General features: G+C 48.5%; 1 long non-coding RNA gene across 1 annotated transcript; it reads right to left on the bottom strand.

Annotated features, from left to right (window-relative positions):
• Positions 1 to 1,250: 1,250 nt before the first annotated feature.
• Positions 1,251 to 6,039, bottom strand: LOC144328349 (uncharacterized). Its single transcript, XR_013393529.1, has 2 exons — positions 4,517 to 6,039; positions 1,251 to 2,646 (listed from the first exon to the last, which is right to left on the bottom strand). It is a non-coding gene; the product is annotated as an uncharacterized LOC144328349 (long non-coding RNA).
• Positions 6,040 to 14,847: the final 8,808 nt, after the last annotated feature.

Below are 14,847 nucleotides of genomic sequence, written 5' to 3'. Positions count from 1 at the left end.
TGTTGCCTTCTAAAACAAATGGTTAATCTTAAATTTTTATCTTGAACAGATGTCAGAGACCTTGGGTTCATATTCTCATGCATCATCAATGAAATATCTCCTTTTGGAGGTCTTTAAACAAATGTCTGACAACCATATATATCAGAACTGCTCGGATGGCGTCTCATTTCTGGCAGGGAGCTAGGCTCATCTGCCCCCCTGGTCTCCTACAGCAATATGACTCTATGAAATAAGAATTTAACATTTCTTTCTTTCTAGATCCTTTGCATAATTACATTTAAACCAATATATTTCATACATTATCATAGGTAACCTTTTAAAAGAATAAAGCTTCTCAAAGTAAAAAGGAAGGAACTCAGTAAAAAACAGCTTTTAAAAGGAACCTCTTCAGTTCACCCCCCCCTTTCACCCTCCTTTCCAGCCTCAAAATAAAATAGGAAGAAGCTTCTTCTTCCCCAGCCAAGCCAGTTGCCTTTCCCAACATTTATTGCTCTTTTTAACTCTCTCAGTTTAAGAAAGAAACAGTTTTAAAAGACTTCCCAAAAATGCTTTAAAAAGACTTCCCAAAAAGCCTCTCTTTCTGCCAGCTAGATGCTTCTCCATTTGGTCTTGGCCTTTTAACCTTAGAAAGAAGATCTGGCTCAAGTTTAAGGCACATGGTTTTATTTTCCGTAACCTTGCTCTTTAACCTGTAATTCCAGCTTTTATGACTTTGAGAATTGTTTTCTGCTATAAATCAAAGGGGGGCCCCTTGTCTTAGGAGAATGGCCAAGGTTTTCTCTATAAACAGCTGGCCTTCTTGCCTGGCATGAAACATTTGAAAATCTAAGCCCATTTAATTTAGGAACCTGATCAAATATAAGCCAATATATGCCTTGATTAAAAATGCAGTCTATATTCAGATGCCACATTCCCCCCTTTCAAGCTCAAGGACCTGGCTACAAAGCGTCCTTGATAGCTTGATCTACATCATATTCCTGAGGTAAGGCTCTATATAGTGCCATGATATGAGGTAAAGTTTCATTTGAAATCATCTTGCTAATTGTACTCCTAAAACATGAGATGATACATGGCACCATACATAAAACCATTATCTGAAATGTTAAAGCAACAGGCATTCCCTGTCAAGTTCAAGACTCCACATAGGCCTCCCTGCCTGGCAAGTACATAATCCATTCCCATTTTCAGCTGCAAAATAGCGGCTCTACTTTCATCCAGCTGTTATGCAATAAGTCTCAAACTCTGGGCCGTTGCATTGGTTACAAGTTCCACTACTGCTTGTAATCGAATTATTCTGTTTAGATTATAAATAGGATCCCGTGCCCCTTGTATGAGCTCACCAGGATTCCAGGAGGCAGGATCATAATAGGCTATAATGCGCTCTGGTGGCCAATCATTAGTACCGCTCCAACTTTGGGTACTTCCTCCTGCTATACGAGAAATATCAGCGTTTCTTTGTGTTCGCTTAGCTGAACTAGTGGGCAAAATCCACATTAGTGGTAATACCCGTCCCAGGAAACAAGTCCCACTCCATTTGGAAGGGAGTTTCTTGTATGCCCATTCTCCACATATCCACCACAACCATCGGGTCTGAGGTTTTTGGTACGTGGAGTACAGAAGGCGAAATATCAAAAGAGGCAGAGAGTTCACAGTGCAGTATGTTAGATTGCCTTTCTCTGTCACAGTTATGTTCCATACCACTTTCCATGCATGAATAAAAGGAGGTGCACAGGGCAAGGTATTCCGAGTTCGATAGGTAGTACCGTGTGCCCAGGTATGACTATTCTTAATATAATCCCAAGTATAGTGACAATGAGAAGAGCCTATCATGGTAGAATCAGCTGCATCTGATGATTTATGTACACAGAATTCCCCTTGTACAGGTGTAACTGTAATGGTTTAGTTGAGTTCCATCCGGGGAAATTCTGTATTTCTGTTTGGTGTGGCATTTCGCTTACCATACCAATGGCATTTAATGGTATCAGTAATAAGGGCATACCTCCCTCTGAATCATCTGGCCCAAGAGAGCAAACAAGGCAATTGGTCCTATTTGCAACATTGGCTACCATTTCAGCTAAGCCTACCCACATATTGTGGTCATGGCTGAATCCATATTTAACAAATTTGGTCAGATTCAAGGACCCTTCCCCTTACCAAGGGATCAGGATTAATAATAAAATCATGTTGATGTCTAGCATATGCATTCCTTCCACAAAAGATTACCTTATTGTGATAGCATAAAACTATTAGTCCCAATATAATTCCCCCAGTGACAGAAATGGGGAACCACCAAGACCAAAACATATATCCCAAGGATCCCCAATGTGTAATATCTCTGATAATTGTTCCACAAGGGGGCAGTCAATCAATTGTATAAGAGAATCTTCCCGCTCACAGTCGCTGGTTCAGACGCTCCTCAAGCTTCAGGCGTGCGCAGGTCAGCCAGCTTCCAAGTTGTGGCTGCAGCAGGCCGGTCGTCTAATGTTGCCCGTGACCTAACCCGTTACCGGTAGGGCTAGATACAGGGGTTTTTAGAAAGAGTCAATTTTAAAGGATTAGAGGGGTCACCTTTGCACGTCCAACTGCCTTCAGACTTCTTCAAACGAGAGTGATGAATCCAGGGGGTCACCTCAGCTACCTTCACCGCTGTTGGAGTAGAAAGCAAGACGGTGTAAGGTCTACGCCACTTAGGTGCAAGTGGATCACGTTTTCCACTCTTTCACCCATATGCTATGCCAGCCTGGAGCTGATGAATCGGCTTGGCAATGCTGCACGGCGTGTGCTTGAGGGCCCACCTGTTAAGAAAAAAACAACAACAAACAAACAAACACGGGAGAGAGACAAAAACACGGGGGAGAGATTGCACTTATCCCTGTGTCACATGGTCTCCTATTTGTTTGAGGTCAGTTGGAATATCCTGAACAAAGGAGGGCGGCCTCCCATACAGGAGCTCAAAAGGTGACAACTTAAGTCTTTTTGTGGGTGCGCACCGAACACGAAACAGTGTTATGGGTAACACATCTACCCTCCTGAGACTTTAGACATATTAGTGGGCTTCTGGCATGCCCTGCAAATACCTTGCACAAGCGTCTGGCGGTAGGTGGTAAGTCTGGCCAGGTAAATCGCATTGTTTGGATCCCAATTAGGATCTTCCAAGGGATAGTTGTCCTGGAGATGACGGTCAATATTATAAATATTTCCCACTCTGGCCTGCTCACGCAAATATATCTGTGCCTTTTCAATTATGTCTCTCCTTTCCTCAGTGGTGAAGAGAGTATTACTATTGAAGTCACCAAGTCCATCATAGCCTGAGGTTTTTCTGCGAAAGATGGGGCGTTTTCCAATTCATCAGACTGTAGTTGTGAATGGAATACATTGCAGGGTCGAAGTTCGAGGTGGCCGTGGTCCAGGTTGCCCATTAACCAGCACAGGCTCCTCAAGTGCATCAAATACTCTTCTAAGAGGGGCTACTACGTGACCTTTCTCTTCGCTTTGCTCTAGGGGCCTCAAATCATAGGGGATGGTATCTGTCCCAAGGCGTTCTTTTGGCAGCTCTATACGCCTAGCTGTATTGCTTGCTGACCGATTAAGGTCTCCCTGTAACTTCTGTAATAATAGATGTACAGGGGTTTAGGGTAGGCAATCAGTTGTTCCACTAAAGGAGACTGTAGATGGAGTTCTACTGGGACTCACAGGTGGAATAACCACTTCTGCTTGGGCTTCATTATAGGACTCCAATGCCTCCTGAAGATATTTATCATAATCTATCAAGGAATCAAGTTCTATGACTCCACCCCCATTATTCATTCCACTTTCTTGCCTTGGGGTTACAACTGGTGGAGGGTTTGAATTTGTTTGGCAAGATTCCTTTCCTAGCTTTGGCTTTTACAGCCAATAATTTGCATCGTTGGACTTTGCATTCCCTTATCCATGGAGGATTTTTATTTAATGTGCTCAGCCAGGAATCTATATATGAAAATTGTTCTGGGCACCCTCCAGTTTCCTTGGTGATGTTAGACCAAAGTTTGCTTACTAAATTTATATCAAAGGTTCCTTGAAATGGCCATTCAGTATTTTGTTTTGGCCATTCTAGTTCACATAACGTTCTCAAGCGCTCTGGCGTCCTTTTGACTCCATATGCCCCTGAGAAGGCTTTCTTAAAATTATTTCACATACATTCAAGAGGTGTATTTCCCCCCTTTGAACCCCCAACTCCCATTGTATGGCCCTGTGAAGTATCCACTCAGTCACTCACACACACACCTTACTGGGAAACGAAGTAGTACTCACTCCACACTTAGGTCAGTTACACATTGTACTTTCTCACACATGCAATGCGCAAGATACTTCACCCACACTCTACCTCCCAATCTTCCCTTTTCCCTACACCAGATCACCATCTGATGTACCCAGCCACCTAGCGTACTCAGTTCCCCTTTACTGAGACGCAGAAGTTTGATCAGGACTTCTCTTCCTCCCAATTAATTGGAGGGCCAAAACCCTTTAGTGCACTTACCCTTAGCTGGTTCCGTTTCCCCCCGGTCCGTCGCCGTCGGTGGGCAGGGTATCAGACAGACGAGACTGCTGCGTTCCCCTGGAAAAAAATTTTCCATTGCGCGCTGAGTAGGCAGTGAGTGATCCTCTGTCTTGTACCCTGCTCAGTAGGCGAAGGGGCTGCGTTCCAGCAGACCACTTATCCGAGTCGCAGGCACCATAAAATGTAGCACCCTGCTTGTGGTTAACGCTTAGCTGGAATGAAATATTCAACGCAGCAACAGAGAAATTAAAATAATAATTTATTTGTCAGACAAATAAATGTGAGGCACAGTGGTATATGATTACCAAGCTCTGGCCTGGCCTCCTGCCATTATGGCCAGCACTTATATTTCCTTAATCCAGCCCCCTTTGCTTCTCCTCTGGCTGCATCTGTCCAACCAGCCTGGTTGGAATTCCTATTGGCTGATTGGTATGACCAATCACAAAAATACACTCATTTCCTATTGCCTTTTATGGGAGACAAAGAGCTATATTTCCTTCCATTTATAATTGACAAACAAGTATTAATATATCTTTACATGTGTCTCAACAAGGAATCTTAATTACCAGCTCACCTCTTTGCCCTCCTTGCCCTGTTGCCTTCTAAAACAAATGGTTAATCTTAAATTTTTATCTTGAACAGATGTCAGAGACCTTGGGTTCATATTCTCATGCATCATCAATGAAATATCTCCTTTTGGAGGTCTTTAAACAAATGTCTGACAACCATATATATCAGAACTGCTCGGATGGCGTCTCATTTCTGGCAGGGAGCTAGGCTCATCTGCCCCCCTGGTCTCCTACAGCAATATGACTCTATGAAATAAGAATTTAACATTTCTTTCTTTCTAGATCCTTTGCATAATTACATTTAAACCAATATATTTCATACATTATCATAGGTAACCTTTTAAAAGAATAAAGCTTCTCAAAGTAAAAAGGAAGGAACTCAGTAAAAAACAGCTTTTAAAAGGAACCTCTTCAGTTCACCCCCCCCTTTCACCCTCCTTTCCAGCCTCAAAATAAAATAGGAAGAAGCTTCTTCTTCCCCAGCCAAGCCAGTTGCCTTTCCCAACATTTATTGCTCTTTTTAACTCTCTCAGTTTAAGAAAGAAACAGTTTTAAAAGACTTCCCAAAAATGCTTTAAAAAGACTTCCCAAAAAGCCTCTCTTTCTGCCAGCTAGATGCTTCTCCATTTGGTCTTGGCCTTTTAACCTTAGAAAGAAGATCTGGCTCAAGTTTAAGGCACATGGTTTTATTTTCCGTAACCTTGCTCTTTAACCTGTAATTCCAGCTTTTATGACTTTGAGAATTGTTTTCTGCTATAAATCAAAGGGGGGCCCCTTGTCTTAGGAGAATGGCCAAGGTTTTCTCTATAAACAGCTGGCCTTCTTGCCTGGCATGAAACATTTGAAAATCTAAGCCCATTTAATTTAGGAACCTGATCAAATATAAGCCAATATATGCCTTGATTAAAAATGCAGTCTATATTCAGATGCCACAGTATGAACAGAGACAGCAGATTTGGAAGGTTGCCAGTATAACTGGGTGTGTGGTGACAGGAAAAGAGAGTCTTTAGCAAGGTGTACTGGTAAGAAGAGGGGTGAACAAAGACAGAGATCCATCTTGGGCAGGCTGGCTGAAGACTGGCTGGGAGAGATGCCTTGGACTCCAGCGCTGCACTGCTGTGGGGAACAGGCCCCTCTTGAGATGACCATGCTGTAAGATCTAGAGTCCCTCCATCTAAATTCAGGAGTAAATACGTTAATACATCATATTTCTTAAAGCTACTGCAGCCTCAGCCATGTCTTCATTTCTGCAAAGGAGCACAGACACTGACCGAAGGCCAGAACCCCTGGAATCCTGTGAATGGCTCGGCAGGGATTCAGGTGGCCGGTAACATAATTTATGGAACTGCTTTCCATTCTTTGGCATGGTGATAATTTAGGACCATCTCTAGACGGCAGTGATATTGGTCATTTGGTGTTGTGCCCAAGGTTGACAAAGGACATTCCACTCACTCATCTTTCTTTATTCAAATCTATGGTGCAACCACCCTTGGAATTCTGTGAAGGGTTCTGGTCACCTCACTTCAAAAAGGACATTGTCGAGTCAGAAAAGGGTCAGAAAAGGGCAACTGCAATGATCCAGGGGGCAGAGTGACTTTTCTATGAGGAAATGTTGCAGCATTGGGGCTTCTTAGTGGAGGGGAAAGGCAAGGAAGAGCAAGGAAAATTATGCCTGGCCTGGAGAAAGTGGACAGAGAAGAGTTTTCATCCCTCTCTCATAACTTTAGAACTTGTAGAAATCCAATGAAGCCAAATGTTGGAAGATACAAGGGAGATTTTAAGAAGTCCCTTTTCATGCTGCACAGAGTTAACCTATGGGACTTATCTCTGCCAGGATCAACTGAATTTGATTGTGGAAGCGATCAGATCTGAGAGGTATAGTTGTGTCTGGTCTCAGCAGGGATCTGCTCTAGGTGGTCAGATGCTGAGATAAGGGTGTTGGCCAAAGAGCCAAGGCTGAAGCCACAGAAAGCAGATCAGGGCCAAAGGGACATACAAGGAGGAAGAGAGGCAGAGGAAAGCCCTCATCACCAGTGAGCATCCATAGCCCTAGGCTCCATGAATTTGTCCTAATCTCTTTGAAAGCCATCCAGGTTGGTGGCCATCACTGCCTCCTGGGGGAGGAGGAAGGACTTTCTCTTATCTGTCCTCCATCTTCCAGCATTTAGCTTCATTGGATGTCCATGAATTCCAGTGTTATTTGCTTATTTGCTTTTTTCTAAACTAAAACACTTTTGGAAGCCTCCCTCAAGAACCAAGAATGCAGTCTCACCTGTCTGTCCATGGGAGCAGAATGCAACTGGCCATTGGGCCAGACTCTTTGCCTGGAGCCCCAGATGCCTAAAATTTGTGAATAGCAGAAGAGCATCCATCTCCAGAATCTGCCAGACTGCAAGCTGAAAAGGGGGCAGCTTCTCTCTCTCTCTCTCTCTCTCTCTCTCTCTCTCTCTCTCTCGGATGGAGAAAATGCCCTGGACCTTGGCGGCCCCCAAGCCTTCTGGGTTCAATTTGCCTTGTCACTAACACAGACAATTTCTGTCACAATAAACTGCACAGAATGGTTAATCTCCCTGGGTAACTGTGAGGAGATTAGGTTCTGCTCTTGCTTTTTTGCTGGGTGACTGCCCCTGAATGGCACGAGTGCTCCCTGCTTCCTGCTTGCTGGAAGGCTCTTCAGCCGCCTTTGTCCCAAGGGAAGCCCGGGGCTTTTGAGAGCCTTGCTGAAAGGGAGGAGGGCCCTGGGGGAGACAGAACAAGAGGCCTGCAAGCTCCCTGGCGCTGGGGGTTGCCCAACTCCCACACGCAGCACATTGGGAGGTAGCCTTCTGCTTGGAACATGCTAATATAGACATCTGAAAGCCAACACTGCTTAGACATTGTGTAGGGCAAGAAAGCTAATGCTAAAAAGATGTCAGCTTGATAACCTAACCTTTGCTGAGCATTACTTCAGCCCCAGAAGACCTGCCACAGGCCTGGGAAGGCAGCATTTTTTAAAAGCAGAATTTCCCACTGCAGAAATTCCCTATCTGTTAAGTCGTGGGTTGACATAGCAGCCGGCACAGCGATCTCTTCAAGTAGCTCTTTATTATGGTAAGCTGGAATAGAACTGACAGTGAACAGCTCAGCCGGCCTGTATTTATAGGCAGCCGGCTGTCACATTGTAACCACAACAGCCCAGAGTTCCCGCCTAAAATAACTGCCGCGGACCTGAGTGAAAACTATCTACAGACCTGAGTGAAAACTATATACAGTATCCCCCTGTTGGCCCAGGGTGAAACTACACTACATAACACCCCTCCCCACCGAGATAAGGCGTTAGTTACAATCGTAATGGTTTCCTTATATACAGCACTACGCGTAATGGTTCAATTAGGCACAAAAAGCATATCGGTTACATTTCCCATACTTAGACCAACAGTGATACCTGTCCAACAACATAGTCCTTTAAATGAGTTGGGCGCTTGGAAACTCTGCCGGACCGCCGGGGACTGGTAGCCAAGTCCGGAGGGCCACACAGTTGTGGTGCGACCCTAGGTGGCGTTGGAACCAACTCCCCTGGATCCGCTGCTGTGAGTGGAGCCTCCGCAAGTGGAGTGGTCTGAGTCTGTTCTGAGACGGCTTGGTTCGGCTCCACGCTGGCAGTTTGCGAGGGAGGTGTAGGTGGGGCCTCGCCATCTGTACGTGTCTCTTCTGGAGCCGCAAGCGCAGTTGGGGGCACCTCGGTAGTGTCCAAGTCCCCAACCCTGCGCCTAAGTTGGTCTATGTGCCGTCGCCACAAGCGCCCGTCTTCGAGTGCCACCTGGTACGAGCGAGGTCCAGTGACTCCCACTACTGTGGCTGGCACCCAAGGGATGTCCCCCACATAGTTCCGGGCAAAGACCTGGTTTCCTGGGACAAATGACCGTGGTGCGTTGGCACAGCCTGGGGGTTCAGCCACGGCAAAGTCTGGGTGTAGCCGGTCGAGCGGTGACCTGAGGCGGCGGCCCATAAGCAGTTCCGCAGGACTCCTCCCTGTGGCCGCATGAGGGGTGATGTGTTGCGCGAACAAGTATTCGGCGACCCGCTCATGCCAGTCTCCCCGGTCCAGGCGCGCCAGTGCCTCTTTTGTCGAGCGCACCATTCTTTCCGCTTGCCCGTTGCTGGATGGATGAAAGGGTGCCGTTAGGGCATGGCGGATGCCCAGTCCCAAAAGATACCGCTCAAACGTGCCTGATGTGAACTGCGGTCCGTTGTCAGAGACAAGGACATCAGGACACCCATGCGTTGCAAACAGGCCTCGCAGCACCCGGATGACAGCTTCGGTAGTGGTGGAGGGCATCAGGGCGACCTCCAGCCATTTGGAATAGGCGTCCACCACTACCATAAAGGTCCGGCCGTGAAAGGGGCCAGCCAGATCGATGTGCACCCTCGACCAGGGTGTCTTTGGCGTCTCCCACGTGTATCCCTTAGCTGCCGGTGGTGCAGGCCTCGACTCCTGGCACGCTTGACAGGCGGACACCCAGGCAGTGATGGCATCGTCCATATTAGGCCACCAGACGTAACACCGAGCCAACGCCTTCATTTTGACAATTCCCGGGTGGCCAACGTGCAGAGCCTCCAGGACGCGCTGACGGAGTCCCTGGGGAATCACGACGCGGTCTCCCCACAGCAGACAGCCGCGATGAGCTGAGAGTTCATGTTGTCTGGTTGCGAAGGGCTGGAACTCCGATGCAAAGGGCCCTTGTGGCCACCCCCTCCACACCCAGTTGAGCACCCGGCTGATGGTGCGATCCTGGGCAGATGCGGAGGCCACAGTGGCAGCCGACACAGGCGCTGCCGGAAGATCCTCAATCAGAAGGAGCGATGAAGCTGGAGCCGGGTCTTCCACAAATGCTGGAAGAGGGCAACGGCTGAGGGCGTCGGCATGGCCCATCGATTTCCCCGGGCGGTGGATGAGCCGGTAGTGGTAGGCAGCCAGGAAAACAGTCCATCGCAGCATGCGTGGTGAGAGGACCGGTGGAGTTGGACGATCACCGGCGAGGAGGCCCAGGAGTGGCTTGTGGTCAGTGATGAGGTCAAAAGTCCTGCCATAGAGGTATTCATGAAACCTCTTCACTCCAGCCACAAGTGCCAATGCCTCCTTGTCGAGCTGGCTGTAATTCCGTTCCGTCGGAGATAGTGTCCTGGAAAAGTAGGCGAGCGGTGCTTCTCTTCCATCTGGAAAACGGTGACTAAGGACAGCCCCGATGCCAAAAGGTGAGGCGTCGCAGGCAAGGACCAGCGGCCTGGATTCACTGTATTGTACCAGCACACTGTCCGAAGAAAGGAGAGCCTTGACCGCGTTGAAGGCCGCCGTCTCCCGATGACCCCAGGCCCAAGGCGTCTTAGTGCTAAGGAGTCGGTGAAGAGGCTCAGCCACTGTGGCTTTGTGGGGCAGGAACATGTTATAAAAGTTCAGCAGCCCCAGGAACGCCTGCAACTCCGTTTTGTTCTTTGGAGTGGGGGCCTGCTGGATAGCGCGGATCTTGGATGTGGTTGGATGAAGACCGGAGGCATCGATAAGATAGCCCAGGAACTCTACCTGTGGAACGGCGATCTGGCACTTCTCCCTTTTTACCTTGAGCCCGGCCTCCTGGAACCTGGTCAGCACGGCACGGAGGCGCTCGAACAGCTGCTGGTGTGAGTCTGCAGACACCAAGACGTCATCAAAATATGGTACCACGCCCGGAAGCCCTTGCAGGAGACGCTCCATAAGGCCTTGGAAGATGCCAGGAGCCACACTCACCCCGAACTGCAACCGGCGGCAACGGAATGCCCCCCGGTGGGTGACGATCGTCTGGGCTTCAGCAGTGGCATCATCGACTGGCAGTTGTTGATAGGCTTGGGCAAGGTCCAGCTTAGCGAAGACCTTACCCTCACCCAGGGAATGCAGCAGGTGTTGGACAACAGGAACCGGATAAGCGTGCTGCTGAAGTGCCTTGTTGATCGTGCACTTGTAGTCAGCGCAGATTCTCACCGACCCATCTGGCTTGACAGGCGTGACGATGGGGGTTTCCCACTTTGCGTGGTCAACCGGCTCCAAAACTCCTTGGGCGATCAGTTTGTCCAGTTGTTCGTCCACCTTAGCCTTGAGAGCAAAGGGAACCCGGCGTGGCTTTAGCTTGATGGGGGCGACTTGTGGATCCAGGCTAAAGGAGATGGGCGTACCTGTATATTGGCCCAAGGTGCCGTCAAAAACCTCGGCAAAGTCTTTGACCAGACCCTCAGTCTCTGCGTTAGAGATGCAGTTGATGCCGGTGACTTCCAGGCCGAGGGCATCAAACCAGTCTAGCCCTAGGAGGCTTGGCCGCTGACCTTCGACCACCACCAACCGGAGCAGGCCCGAAAAATCCTTGAAGGCGATCCGGAACCGGCCAACGCCTACCACGGGAACGTCGTTTCCCTGGTAGTCTCTCAGGTGTACGCGGTGAGAGTCGAGTTGCCTTTTGGACACTCTGGGTACCAGTCTTTTGATGGTGCTCCATGACACGATGGACAGGGCAGACCCGGTGTCGATCTCCATGTCACATGGAGCTCCTTCAATGAGCACCGTGACGTTCAGCTTGCGTCTCGTAGGCGAGTCGGTTTGGCCAATCGTGGTTCCAGACGGGCAGCGGCAGTTGGTGAGAGCGAAACAACTTTCCTTGGCAGACTGGAGTGAAGACTTGGATTTGCGAGTCGATGAAGGGGGGGTGTCAGACGGAGCCGATCGGCAGACCTTAGCGATGTGGCCCCTTCTGGAACACCTCCTACAGATGGCGTCTCTGAATCGACACTTGGCACGGGAATGGTTGCCTCCGCAGCCAGCACATTCCGGTTGGCCCTTGGACTTCTGTTGGAACTTCCTGCGCTCCCGCTTTGTCTGGTGCACATCATCGTCTTCACTGGAGGATGCCTCCTCACTGCTGGCCTCTTCATGATGCACCGGAACGGGCTCCCTAGCAAGACGCAGGCTGCTGGACTTGCGGATCTCCTGAGCGGAGCGTTCAGCAGCTTCTGAGGCCACAGCCTCCTCAATGGCTTTCTGTAGCGTGAGGTCTGGCTTGGCTAGGAGACGCCGTTGCAGATGGATGTCCCGGACCCCGCAGACGATTCGATCCATCAGGGCATCGTCTAAGTCTCGGAACTCACAGTGCATTGCAGCCTGTCGCAGGGCGGTGGTGTAGTTGTTGATTGACTCCCCCTCTGCCTGGTTCCTGTGGTAGAACGCATGGCGGGCAGCAATCTTGGACGGCTTTGGTGCGTAGTGGTTGCGGAGCTTCTCTTGGATCGTGTCCCATGGTGATGCCTGGACTGCTTCAGGCGCAACCAACGCTCGGGCCGTCTCAAACACCTCAGGCCCACAGAGGCTGAGGAATAGGCCCCGCTTCCGATCCTGTGATACTGCTGTCAGTTCGTTGGCTTGGAGGTAGCAGTCGAACCGAGCGAGGTAGGAGTCCCATGATTCAGAGGCTGGCGCAAACGGCGGTAGAGGCACAAGTGAAGCCATGATTCCGATGCCGGCGTGAAGGGCGATGGATGGAACACAGTGCTCTAGCCAGAACAGTCAGCTCTGAACTGGTTCTGCCCAGTGATTTCGCTCAGTGATTTCGCTCTGTGATTCAGCTCAGTGATTCAGCTCAGTTCAGAGGCTGGCCGCATCTGGCTGTGCTCTGATGTCCATCTATCCCATCCTCGTCGCCAGTGTTAAGTCGTGGGTTGACATAGCAGCCGGCACAGCGATCTCTTCAAGTAGCTCTTTATTATGGTAAGCTGGAATAGAACTGACAGTGAACAGCTCAGCCGGCCTGTATTTATAGGCAGCCGGCTGTCACATTGTAACCACAACAGCCCAGAGTTCCCGCCTAAAATAACTGCCGCGGACCTGAGTGAAAACTATCTACAGACCTGAGTGAAAACTATATACAGTATCCCCCTGTTGGCCCAGGGTGAAACTACACTACATAACACTATCTGACACTGAAAGGAAAAAGGCTGAACAAAGCATGTTTCCCTCCATCCTTACACCCTCCATCAGTGGCAGTTTTCCATAGGAGTCCGTACTTTCTTCTACAATACAGAGACAATTCATTGGTGGGAAGGGATTCCTTTTGGTATGGGATTCAGAGTGGGTGTGTGTTGGTGATTGTTGTTTTTTTTTAAAAGAGACAAAAACCTTCCAAGTAAACAAACCCCAAGTAACAAAACTTTATTTTTCTCTGAGCTGTTTTGTTTTTCTTGCAATGTCCTGCTTCTTCGGGAATGTAATCTCTCAGTTCTGCTCTGCAAAAGATAAAATTTGAAAATCTGCCCTTTGCTTTTCATGTAAATTGATGATTGGAGATAACAGCGAGGGCCTTTGTGCTTTGATTTAGCATTTCAGCAATGAGATACATCTGCTTGCACTTACAGGCACAGCATAGTCTGCATGCGATTATGAGTTTATGGCCAAGCTAAAGTATCAGCAGATTTTATAGACTGGTAGGAAGCCTTTATCAATTCACAACTCCTTAAGTCACACACACACACACACACACACAGAGAGAGAGAGAGAGAGAGAGAGAGAGAGAGAGAGAAATAAAATAAAAACTATTGAAAAGAATCTGGCTTTCTCTTATGATGGGGACAATTCGCCCCACAGCTCCTCCGGGGAAGAGGAGGGGGCCACAAACAAGATGAACTGGACATATAACCCCTCGGCTGGCTGCAGACATCCATCTCAGCTGAATGTGCCACAAAGAGTTTGCTGCAGAGGCCTTGTTACTGCAAGGTTAGCCATTTTGCTCCTGAACAGCGAGCCTTGCATGTCCATGTATTATGAAAGCATGGCTTGGCATTATGGGCTTCGTGGGGCTGAGTCTGTGCAAGCCTCAGGCTGGTGTGCCCTTCCTTCCAGCTCTTCTGGCAGAGTTCAAAAGCTTTGCTTTCCATATTCGGCTCACCCTTGTATCTTGTGACATCCAAACCTGGATGAACTGTGGTTAGTCTTAACTTTGGTTGACTAAAACAAGGTGTGGTTTATGTAGCTGGCTTGTAAGTGGAAGCTTCTGATTTGCTTCATGTGGCCATGCTAGAGTGGGGGGACGGGGGACGGGACATGAGAGCCCAAGATAAACTAATCCTCACAATGCTAAATCATGGTTTGTGTTGAATAGCGGGTAGACATGGCAGACGACACAGCGATTTCTCCAAAGCAGCTCTTTATTTTGTAAGCTGGAACAGAACTGAACAGCAAACAGCTCAGCCGGCCTGCTTTTATAGGCAGCCGGCTGTCAACATTGTAGCAACAACAACCCAGGGTTTCCCGCCTAAAATAACTGACATGGACCTGAGTGAAAACTATCTACAGTACCCCCCTGCTGGCCCAGGGTGAGAACTTCAGTACATAACAGTTTGACAGTGCAGGAGAACAGTCATTTTCTGTAAGGGATGAGCAAAGAGGTAGCTGTGCCAGGATCCTAATCTCTAACTGTAGCCCTGTGTCCGAGAGGGTAGAATATATAAGGGGAAGCTTGCCAAAAAGTCTATACAATAATTTGCAGCCTGCTCCATGGATTTGCCTAATCCTGAATCTTGCAAGCTGCACGGACCTTTTTTTTTTTATAAAAAAAGACACTCACACCTACCTGGCACTGAAGGTGTGGCAACCCTAGGGCCCCTGGAGGAGGTTTCCTCCAAAGGTACTCTGAAACCCAGAGCAGGCATTGCCTGGATGTATGGGTGAGAGTGGTATTGCCCCCACTG

Source organism: Podarcis muralis, chromosome 7 (assembly GCF_964188315.1).
Source record: "Podarcis muralis chromosome 7, rPodMur119.hap1.1, whole genome shotgun sequence".
Lineage (NCBI taxonomy): Eukaryota > Metazoa > Chordata > Lepidosauria > Squamata > Lacertidae > Podarcis > Podarcis muralis.
This window is presented reverse-complemented; position numbering and strand designations above follow the sequence as displayed.